The following is an 11,296-nucleotide window of genomic DNA, read 5'->3' on the forward strand; positions in this document are numbered from 1 at the left end:
ACCCCTCTGTAGGGTTAAATTAATACTTTTCGTTCTTTTTTTACATTAATTTATTTTATCATTATCAAGAATTGAAAATTATTGAGCCTTCTCTGCACATGCAGGATCACCCTAAGTATAGTCAAAATTCTGTCTCTTTTCTGTTATTTGATCTCTAAAATAACTTCTAAAAGATGGTTGGGAATCCATTCAGAATCAAAGTCAGGATGGGCAGTGTTACAATAAAGAAAACTTGGTTGTGGTTACCAAAGGGGAAAGGTGTGGGGGAGGGATAAATTAGGAGGTTGGGATTAACATACACACACTACTATATATAAAATAATCAACAAGGACCTACTGTATAGCACAGGGAACTCTACTCATAGTCTGTAATAACCTAGATGGGAAAAGAATCTGAAAAAGAATGGATATATGTATATGTATAACTAAATCACTTTGCTGTACACCTGAAACTAACACAACACTGTAAATCAACTTCACTCCAATATAAAATTAAAATTTTTAAAAAATAAAATAGGGCTTCCCTGGTGGCTCAGTGGTTGAGAGTCTACCTGCCGGTGCAGGGGACATGGGTTCGTGCCCCGGTCCGGGAGGATCCCACATGCCGCGGAGCGGCTGGGCCCGTAAGCCATGGCTGCTGAGCCTGCGTGTCCGGAGCCTGCACTCTGCAATGGGAGAGGCCACAACAGTGAGAGGCCCGCGTACCGCAAAAAAAATAAATAAATAAAAAATAAAATAAAATAAAGACAACTTGGCAGTATCTATGATTGAAGTCTGCTTGTTGTGTCACATATTACCTTCACAGTGTCCATGTGAGGTTTACATGAACTTCAGTGTTCCTGTTTCAAAGAAAGAAAAACTAAAGATGCACAGTAGATCAAGAATAAGACATTCACACGTTGGCTTTCATGTGAATGTTGCTGTTGAATTTAGATGACTGTTAGATAACAGAAAGACCCATCAAAGGAGCCATCTGGAAGGAGATGTGCTTACCACCCGTCTGATTTGACCATGTTAACTTCAGGGTCCTCATCTCAAACACGGTAATAGTGCCTATTTTACAGCATTGTTGTGAAGTTTTAGTGAGATAAGAATGTTAAGTGTGGAGTATAATAAGTGCTCAATAAATGGAAGTTACTATCAATCTTAATAATTGTATTTTTTGTTATCAACAGGATCCAGTTGATGTTCAAATTGACAGGCTCCTGGATCAGAACTAACCTTTAAATGGTAGCAATAAAAGAAGCTTTGTGAAGGTAGGTGCCATATTTTTTATTGTGAATGATTGAATGGATTATAATATATATTCTGCTGGAGAGGGCAATTCTTTCAGTTTCCACATAAGCTTATCTGGAGGTTGGAATATGAGAGACAAAGAGGAAGCTGCTGTTATGATAGCATGGTGGCTGTCCTGGGAACTAGAGCCTTGAGGAGAGGGGCAGAATCAGAGAGTTAGTGCTAGGAAGTTTCTTAAAGATCTTCTGGTACGGACATCTTCATTATTTTTTAAGCAGATGAAAACTCTGAACCTGAGCTAAAAAATGTACCTAAAATCCTAGTGCTATTTCATGGTATAGACAGGGTTAGAACCCAGATCTCTAGATTTTTTCCATCATTCATTCAACTAAATCATTCTTTTCTTTTTATAAATTTTTGTCTATAATTAATTGCTTTCCAAGCTTAGCATTTCTAGGTTAAATTATTTACAGTCTTGCAGCTTTACTTTCTATGTCTTTAATATACCTTATCTATCCTATGAAAACTTGGGTCCTCTCTGTGGGGATCAGTTTATCACCACAAGAGGTGCTGAGATAATAGGATCAAACCAGTCCCACTAAAAGAAGTATGGAATGGGGAGACCTCATGTCCTTGGTATGAAACTTCCAGGTAATATTTTAATTGTAAATTCCAATGAAATTACATTATATATTTTCATATACAAGAGGACATTGGGAAACACCTAGACCAGATATGCTTAGAGGTTTCAGTGTGTCTATTCACTATCCAACACCAAGGATATAAGAGATTATAATTTTGCTTTAATGTGAAAATGGAAAGTGGTAGATAGGTAGACTACAAATCAAGTACCATTTATTTAGGAAATGAAGAAAAATTTAATACACTATGATATTCATTGACAGCTTACAAATTAATTTTCCAAATCCAATATCATCTGTTCCTCAGTTCCATTAAGGTAGGCAGTGCAATTTTCGTCAGAGAAGTTCAGTGATTTACCTAAAGTAACACAGCTCCAAGCTAGGACTCTAGCACCTTAAGAGTGGTTTGACTCCAGCACAGTGTTCTTGCTAACATACTACTACGTAAGTGCTCCAAAATTGTTTGGAGCACTTTGATTTCTGTAATAAAAATGAAATTTAAAAAAATGAAATAAGTGTAGCACTTTGAGGTTTTAAGAAATGATTTCCTTTTGCACTTTCAACAGAAACTGTGTAGGCAGAGTGCAAAGAGGAAACCAAAACTGGAAAAAGAATCTTAAAAGGTCGAATGGTTTGATAGGGCAGCCAAGGAAGCCATCTCAATTTTAGTATGTTCTTGATATATGGATCTAAACACAATCTGAAAAGACTAACCTAATATATTTTTGACCCAGAGTTGACCCAAACCCAATCTTAACTTGCAAAAGGAGGAAAGCTGAAGTTGAAGGTTTGAGGCCATCAATCTTGTGGCATATCTTAGGTGGAAAACATCAGCAAACTAGCCAAGAAAAGGATTACTGACCAAAAGTGAAGGAAAACAGCTAACAGGTAGGAGACGTACATAAAAGAGTGTGAGTTTAAATATAATGAAGATCCTTTACATTGGAAAAATTCTCTGTATATGAACTGTGTTTACATGCACACACACAGTAATATCTTTTTTTTTCCAACCAAGATAGTCTGAAATTTACATGGAAAACCAGTGCAGGAAACACTGGAAGATGGAAAACAATGGAATATTGAGGAATGGCCTACCTTCTCTCATAAGGAATCTAAAAATACAAAATGTAACTGCCTGTATTCTTCAGCGTTCTCCAGAGAAACAGAACTAAACGGATGTGTGTACGTAAAACTATATTACATATATACACATATACCTATATCTATATATAGAGAGAGATTGATTTTTTTATTGGGGTTATAATTGACATATAACATTATATTAGTTTCAGGTGTACAACACGAGTCAATATTTGTATATATTGTATATATTTGTATATATTGTTAATAAATCTAATTAACATCCAGCCACACCTAGTTACAAATTGTTTTTCCTTGTGATGATTAACTTTCAAGATTTCCTCTCTTAGAAATATACAATAGAGTATTATTAACTATAGTCACCATGCTGTACATTACATCCCCAGGACTTATGTGAGATTGATTCATTATAAGGAATTGGCTGACTGGCTCATGCAACTGCGGAGGCTAACAAATCCCAAGATCTGTAAGGTGAGTTGCCAAACTGGAGACTCAGAAGAGTTGATGGTTTATTTTGAGTGCTTGGGGGAGGGTGAGCCTTTTGGTTCTATTCTGGCCTTCAGCTGACTTGAAAGGCCCACCCACAGTAGGGAGGGTAATCTGCTTCACTCAGTTCACCAACTTAAATGCTAATTCATCCAAAAACACCCTCCAGAAACACCAAGTGGAATGTGGACCTTCAGTGTTATTTCCTTTTGGAAAAAAAATGTTCATAACAATAATGTGGCAAAAATACTTACATGATGCCCTTAAGTCAAGTGTCTTTGCAAAGGACAAGGACATCCAAGAAGAGAAATCCAAAACTAAGTTTAGGTTACATGAAAAACCAAACAGGTACGTAATCCAGTTGTCTTGAACTGAGAGTAAAAGAAACACAGAGTAGACTTTTTACTCCTGCCCTGGCTTGGGGCATATATATGGAAGGGTTTGTATTGCCATAGAAATATGTGAGTGTATCAAAATTGACTCTTGCATTTTTTCTTGATTATTCCTCCACTGGCAGATGAGGCACACATAAAGTAGAATCAAGGCTTTCTTTACCTTTAGAATAGTTCTGACGATTGCCATTTTCTTGGGAAAAGCACTGAAAAGCATTGTCTGTAATTAGCACTTTTTAAAAGAAGCTGAGCAGGTAAAAATCAAAACAAACAAAAATGTAAGAAGGCTTTAGAAGAAGTTACCTAAGTGTGATTTTCAAGAGCTCATTTTTAGGGCTTCCCTGGTGGCGCAGTGGTTGAGAGTCTGCCTGCCGATGCAGGGGACACGGGTTCGTGCCCCGGTCTGGGAAGATCCCACATGCCGCGGAGCGGCTGGGCCCATGAGCCATGGCCTCTGAGCCTGCGTGTCCGGAGCCTGTGCTTCGCCATGGGAGAGGCCACAACAGTGAGAGAGGCCTGCGTACCGCAAAAAAAAAAAAAAAAAAAAAAAAGCTCATTTTTAAACTCCTGACACAATACACGTGAGAGTTTTCTGATATGTTCTCCTATGTATTAATGCAGTCAGAAACTGAATATGCTTTACCATCAAATTCCTAATATGAATACAATAATATATAGGCACATTTCAAAACACTTTCAGATCCATTAATGTATTTGATTCTTACAAAATGGCTCTGATGTTGATAGAATAAGTGTCTTATCTCCAATTTACAGATGAAAAAACTGAGACACAGTTCTGGATAATGTATTTCTTAATGTTACACAAAAACGGAGTGGCAGGCAGATCTAAAAAGGGATTAGACTTTCTAACTTTCCTACCACAATCCCATAAATAACTCCATGGTTTTCACATGATTTCTGTATAGATCATTCTGAGGGGTTTTTTTGTTGTTTTATAAGAGGAGGTGATATATTTTTTCCCCCTTCTGATTTTGCATGGGCCGAACAACTCAATTATATCTGGATCACAGGGATCTACCATTTTGTAGCTGTCTGGCATCCTCTTGTCCCCCCCGTGCCTGAGAGGAAAGCCTGATGCATTAGCTCTGCTCTTTCCTTCTGTTGCTTAAGCAATGAAGAAAACATTACCCTAATCACACTCAGTGTGTGCTATCTCCAGGCACAGCTGTTGTGTAGTCTTTCCAAGCTCAGCCATTAAGGAGTCTTACCAATGACAGAGCCCAGTGAGAGCTGCAACGCCAGACACTTGCCCTCTAATAACATACATTTCTGCTTTCCTAGCTAATTCCCGGGAAAGAGAGCCTGTCGGGCAAGGTTTCACAGTCCATAGCTCTCCTTTTATTATCACTTTCCCTCCTCCCTTTGAGGGGCAGTTTGTGAGCCAACTCCCAAGCATAGCCCATGGAGCAAAAGATGAAGCATGGCTTGGAGTCAGCCTCTTTATCAAATGAGCGCATAGAGTTTGAGCAAAAGCAAGCCTCAAAGAGACAGATCTGCTTTGGCAACTGGCGCACCAGTGAAGATGACCGTAGGAGAAGCAATTGGTATCGGAGGCTAAAAATGGCAAACGGTTATGGCTGCTGCGGAATACAACAGTGTCAAGGTGTCTCCTCCTGCCTAGTAAAGTAATTGGAACTGATTGTTCCTGGGCTTTGAAGATCATGCTACCGACCTGCTATGGGTAGGAATGGAGTTTTCTGGAAGTGGGAATCGGTGATGAGATTATGAGATATTTATTAAAAACTTGTTTTACAAAACACACTTACTTCTATGAACTTCTTTGAAGATATAATGGCAAAAATATGGAAAAAACCAAGACCCAAACACATCACTCAAATATATAAACAATTAGTTCCATCTCTCCAGAACTCAGAAATTGGCCAAATAACCAAAAATTTTTAAAAGCCTCCAGTTCTTTGCCTTGGCTTTTTTCTTTGAATTGCATGAGATTTTAGTCCTTAATTGAATGTGCTTACTATTAAAGAGGTATCAATACACTGGAGGGATAATGATGTAATTGGCCATGAGTAGTAGAAGAAGGAAGGGGAGGGGGGATGACATAGGAATCAAATATATCCTGCACTCACTTAAATTATTTCATAGAACAAGCTTAAGATAAATGAATAGAGACATAGTTCTTAGATTGAGAAAAAGTATAAGGAAGGACTGAACACATCATCTATAGAGAGGGGGTGTGGACATAATATGTGGTTCATCTACCTGAATCAGGAGGAGAAGAATTATATGGAAAAGGGTTAGAAATGGTTATTCACCTCTGTACCTTAGACCTAGTTAGCTTTTGTACAGCCTTGTTACCATCCATTGACAAGCTGAGATAGGACAGACTGTAATTAAACTATTAAACTCTTGTGATACACTTTTTGAATGGTTAGATCCCTTGAGCATATCAGAAGTCTCTTTCTGGAGAGAATCACTGCGGGATCCATTAGGCTGACAGAACCTTTTTCCTAGATTCCGCCCCCCTGAGTTCTTGTCATGGCTGAACTACCTTGCCACAGCCTTGTCCCCTTAGTGTCCGAGGACAATAGGAGCCTCACAATGTACCAGACTCTGTTTAAAGCACTTTAGATTCTCAGATAATCCTAGGTGGTAATACTAATGATATCCCATGATGAAACAATGAAAGTGAAGCACAGAGAAGCAATTTGCCTAGTGTCTCACCACCAGAAAACAATGGAACTGGCACTTGAACTCATGAACTCTACCTCTAAGGCACGTGCTTATACCCAGGACAATGTATCTCATGCCAGTTCTTCTCGTACTATCTATGGTCAGAGGTTTATTTTGTTTTATAACATATTGTGAGCAAATACTTTTATAAACTACACTAAAAATCAGTAGAAAAATGAAGTTAAAAGATATCCAGACTGGAACTCAAATTCTTAAATTACCATTAGATTCAACATGCATGCAGTTACTCTGTAAATTGCTATAAAAATTTCTAAGTGCTTTCTCAATGCTTACTGTCACTTTCTTTATGTACCATGGACCATTAGTGCCCTCCCCTCCCCCCCCTGAAAAAAAAACCCAACACACTTTGAGTGGCACTGCTGTAGGCTTAGGGGACAGGGGATGGGCATATTTTGTATCACTGAAATGAGTGAAGTTGGCAACAAGGTCAACTCTGAAGCCACAAACCCCTAGGCCTGTGTTCTCTAATCACCTAAGTTAACCAGTCATCTACCCTGATTGAGAAGTTACAGATGGAGGGGCCCTTCAGAATGGAAATTAGGACTTACCCCATGCCATACTGAAGGGAGCTGAATGGTCCATGCATTAACTTACAAAACAACTCTTGAAAAATTTCTTTCTTTAAGAACTAGCAATCTTCTTTCCCCCAATTGCTCTTGTATCTTAATATGAATTTCCTATTTCCTTATGTTTTCTTATGGCCAAAAGTGTTTGACACATTTCCTGAAAAATGAAAGATATCCAATCAATGTTTGTGATTGAAAATTCACATTTATTTCAATAAATACTATTTATATTAAAACTCCAGGGAAGAATGATACCATATGTATACTACACAAGTCTGAAATGATGACACACTCCCTATCTGGAGCTGTAGTACTAAAAGGAAAATATTATAGACAAACAGTTTTTTCATTATTGAAGTATAATTGACCTACAGTACTGTGTTAGTTCCAGGTACACAACAAAGTGACTCAATATTTCTACACTTTACAAAATGATCACCACTATAGACAAACATTTAAAGTGACAATTTATTCAAATGAAGTTGGGGGGAGTAAGAAGAAAAGAGTTAAATTCAAAAGTGTTTACTACTTTGCACTATGAAAGAATTCACATATTTTAATATTCATGCTATAAACCTAATGTTCTTGTTATTATAACTTGGAGGCTTTAAGCCGTGCATGATTGCTCACATAATAAAGACTGCCTTCATAATAAAGTTTTGTATAAATGTCTTTAAATCAAGAGCACCACGTTTCATGTTAGTCTTCAAAAATACAATTAGTCATTATTTTTCTAACAGTTCATAAATGTGACTCACATAATGAGAGCATGCAGTTCGTCACTTGTGGAGACCAATAAATCAGTCTCAGCACCTATTGAATACTGAAAGCTTTCCTAGGTACGACTGGGTAGGGATGGTAAGCGGGTAAAAAAGGAATATAAAATTGAATTCTGCTCAAGTAGGGTATAGGTTAGTTGGGAACACATGAAACAATGAGGCAGTAGTCATCCTCTCTTTGTAGGGTGGGGCTCTGTTCCAACCCCGGCACCCACCCATCCTGAAAGCAGACAATGAGAGAAGAATGCCTAGGCTTTCATTAAATGTTACATCACTCAGTCCAGGCCACAAGGCTTGAGGCGATGGAGCATAAGCAAATGCTGCATTACCATTGTCAGTATCTCTTCTGTTTCTTAACTATCGGAGTTTTAAGCTTATCAGAAATTTTAGAGATCTTTAGCCTAACTTCCCTCCCAGAGAAGACAGGACTTTGAAGCAGCTTCTGGAAGGTAAGGTACATTGACCCCTCTTCTCCCTCTTCCTTGCTTTTCCTGCTAATATAAGCTGACCGGCAGAGTTTAGGAAACCTTTGGGTCTATAAAACACTGCAGTCTACATTGCCCTCTCCCACCCACACCAGATTCAAACCATAAAATTCACCTCCTTTTAGAGTTAGACTTTAACCTAGTCTATGTATCAGAGTCATAACAGTCTCACCCTATTTCTCATAACCACTAAAACAATTGGAGACTTGCCTGGTGGTCCAGTGGTTAAGAGTGTGCTTCCAATTCAGGGAGCCTAGGTTTGATCCCTGGTCAAGGAACTAGATCCCGTATGCCTCAACTAACGATCCCACATGCCACACTAAAAGGTTACGTGTGCCGCAGCTAAGACCTGGCACAGCCAAATAAATGAATGAATATTAAAAAAAAAAATTGAAAAAACTCACGGTTTCTTGGAACAATAGGCACTTTTTTTTGGCTGCGTTGGGTCTTTGTTGCTGCACACAGGCTTTCTCTACTTGGCGGCAAGCAGGAGCTACTCTTTGTTGTGGTGCACGGGCTTCTCATTGTGGTGGCTTCTCTTGTTGCAGAGCACGGGCTCTAGGCGCGCGGGCTCAGTAGTTGTGGCTTGCGGGCTCTAGAGCACAGGCTCAGTAGTTGTGGTGCACGTGGGATCTTCCGGGACCAGGGATGGAACCCATGTCCCCTGCCATTGGCAGGTGGATTCTTAACCACTGCGCCACCAAAGAGGTCCCAATAGGCACATTTCTGAAACTTCTCTTCAAGGAATGTAAGTATTCCTCTCTAGGTTTACTTTCGGAAGTATTTAGTTTTGTCTTTTCAGACAAAACTTTGTCTGCCTCTTGGAACAAATTTTCTATCATCGCCTGTTTAGATGACTCTTACTTCAAGCCAGACTGAATCATCCTGTTCCTGATGTGATGAGTGGACTTGAAAGAGAGCAGGGACAAAGAAATCATGTTGCACAGTGATGACTAAACAGAGCAGGAAAGTTACACAAAAGTTTATCTCACAACAGGCACACATTAACGTGGGCATACTTTGAAGAAGAGAGGAGAAATATTCCTACTGATAAAGCTGGTTGGGAGATGAATTATCCAGTAGGCTAGGCTATTCTGTTAAATACTCAAACTCCCAAGTCTTAAAGAGTGTGCGCGAAAGTAGCTTACTTTTCCCTTCTGTGAAGTTAAGTGTGAAACCTGGCAATTCCCTGCCAAGTAGTGACTCTGGGATTTGGGATCTTTCCACTTTATGGCACTGTTAGCACCCAGGGGAGACTTCCTCAGGGTCCAGGAAAAACTTAAGACCTCATGACTTAAGGCATCCTTGAACGTAATGAATTAACTTCTCTCCTATGCATCTAGAATACATCTACTAACTAGAATACATCTACTAAATAACCATCCTGGGAATAACTAAGGAAATAGTCACACAAATAATTTTCTGTGGATTTAACTTGCTCATGAAGCCGAATCCAGCCTCTGTACCCTGACACTGAATTAATTTTCAGAGACAGAGTTTTGGATGAAGTAGGAAAGAATAGCTTATTGCTTTGCCAGGTAAAAGGGGCCACAGCAGGCTAATGCCCTCAAAACTGTGTCCTGACCTGGAGAGGGTAGTGAGGAGTTTTATAGTAACGGTTCAAAGAGGGCGTGATCAGCTCGTGGACGTTCTTCTGATTGGCTGGTGGTGAGGTAAGTGGGAGTCGGCATCCTCAACCTGGTTCCAACCCATCTGGGGTCTCCGTGCTTGTGGGCAGCACACAGTTAACTTCTCCCACCTGGTGGGGGATTCAGTATCTGCAAAACAGCTCAAGATATTGTGTGTATCCCTTGAGGGGGAACCAGGACCCTGCCCCAAGGCTGCACTATTGTTTCTTGACTCTTCCTCCCTTGTCTCTGCATCCCCTCCCTTCCCTAATTAGCAACTGTTTGAACCTGCTCCTTGTAACTGAGGAAAGATCGCGGAGGCTGAATGAAGCCTATTTCCCGCAATCAAGAAACGGGGACGCAGAAAGGCTTTTGTGCCCAGGAGCCCCACAGGGCCCTGCTCAGTGTCAGTACCATTGCACCATAGGAGGTGCTCTAGCAGCTCGAAGCCTTAAGTAGCCGTGACAGTAGAGGTGCCAGCCCAGAGTCTTAACAGAAGAGAGGGGACACCAGACAGGAAGAGTAGGGTCCTCCAGACCAGGGTTTGGGTGTAGGCACTTGGTCTGGGTTCAGGCAGACCATGGCAGAAAGGAGAGAGCTTCTTCCTTCTGTGACACATTATACAGTATCTTCCCCTGCATCACAGTTCTCCCAAGTGCTCTTTCCACTTCCCAGAACCTTTGGTAAAAGGTTTTGTTTATCCCTTCTCAGTCGATGAAATTTCATTGTCCCACTAAAGCATCTAATTCCCCAAGGGAGCCTTTCCTCCAAGCTTTAGTGCACTCTGGTTAACTCCCCAAACCCTCAATCTCAGGTGCCAGCCATGTGCTACTAACCACTGAACAGAGACTTCCCAGAGCAACACAGAATAGGTTTTTATTGCTTCACACCTCCCACCCCTTCCCCAAGAAAGAAAAAAAAAATTCTACATCTTTACTGCTAAAAGGCTGAAAAGATTGGAGAGGTTAGAGACAGAAAGATCACCTCACCTTACTGGATTTATCTTGCACTTTTTTGTCCTCTAAGAGTTCCAGTTACTCTGTAGTCATGGATTTAGTTAACATTTAAAGTGCCCCTTTGTTGTCATGTATACACTACTATGTATAAAATAGATAACTAATGAGAAACTACTGTATAGCACGGGGAACTCCACTCAGTGCTCTGTGGTGACTAAATGGGAAGGAAATCTATAAAAGAGGAGGTATATGTATAACTGATTCACTTTGCTGCACAGCACAAACTAACACAA

The 11,296-nt window shown here is 40.0% G+C and overlaps 1 long non-coding RNA gene across 1 annotated transcript; it reads left to right on the top strand.

Moving 5' to 3' along the window:
- Positions 1-1,167: 1,167 nt before the first annotated feature.
- LOC113628984 (uncharacterized) lies at positions 1,168-3,045 on the top strand. Its single transcript, XR_003436313.1, has 3 exons — positions 1,168-1,256; positions 2,612-2,765; positions 2,893-3,045. It is a non-coding gene; the product is annotated as an uncharacterized LOC113628984 (long non-coding RNA).
- Positions 3,046-11,296: the final 8,251 nt, after the last annotated feature.

The sequence above is a fragment of the Aethalodelphis obliquidens genome, unplaced genomic scaffold (assembly GCF_003676395.1).
Source record: "Aethalodelphis obliquidens isolate GAN/ISIS:26980383/991018 unplaced genomic scaffold, ASM367639v1 scaffold25, whole genome shotgun sequence".
In the NCBI taxonomy this organism is placed as follows: domain Eukaryota; kingdom Metazoa; phylum Chordata; class Mammalia; order Artiodactyla; family Delphinidae; genus Aethalodelphis; species Aethalodelphis obliquidens.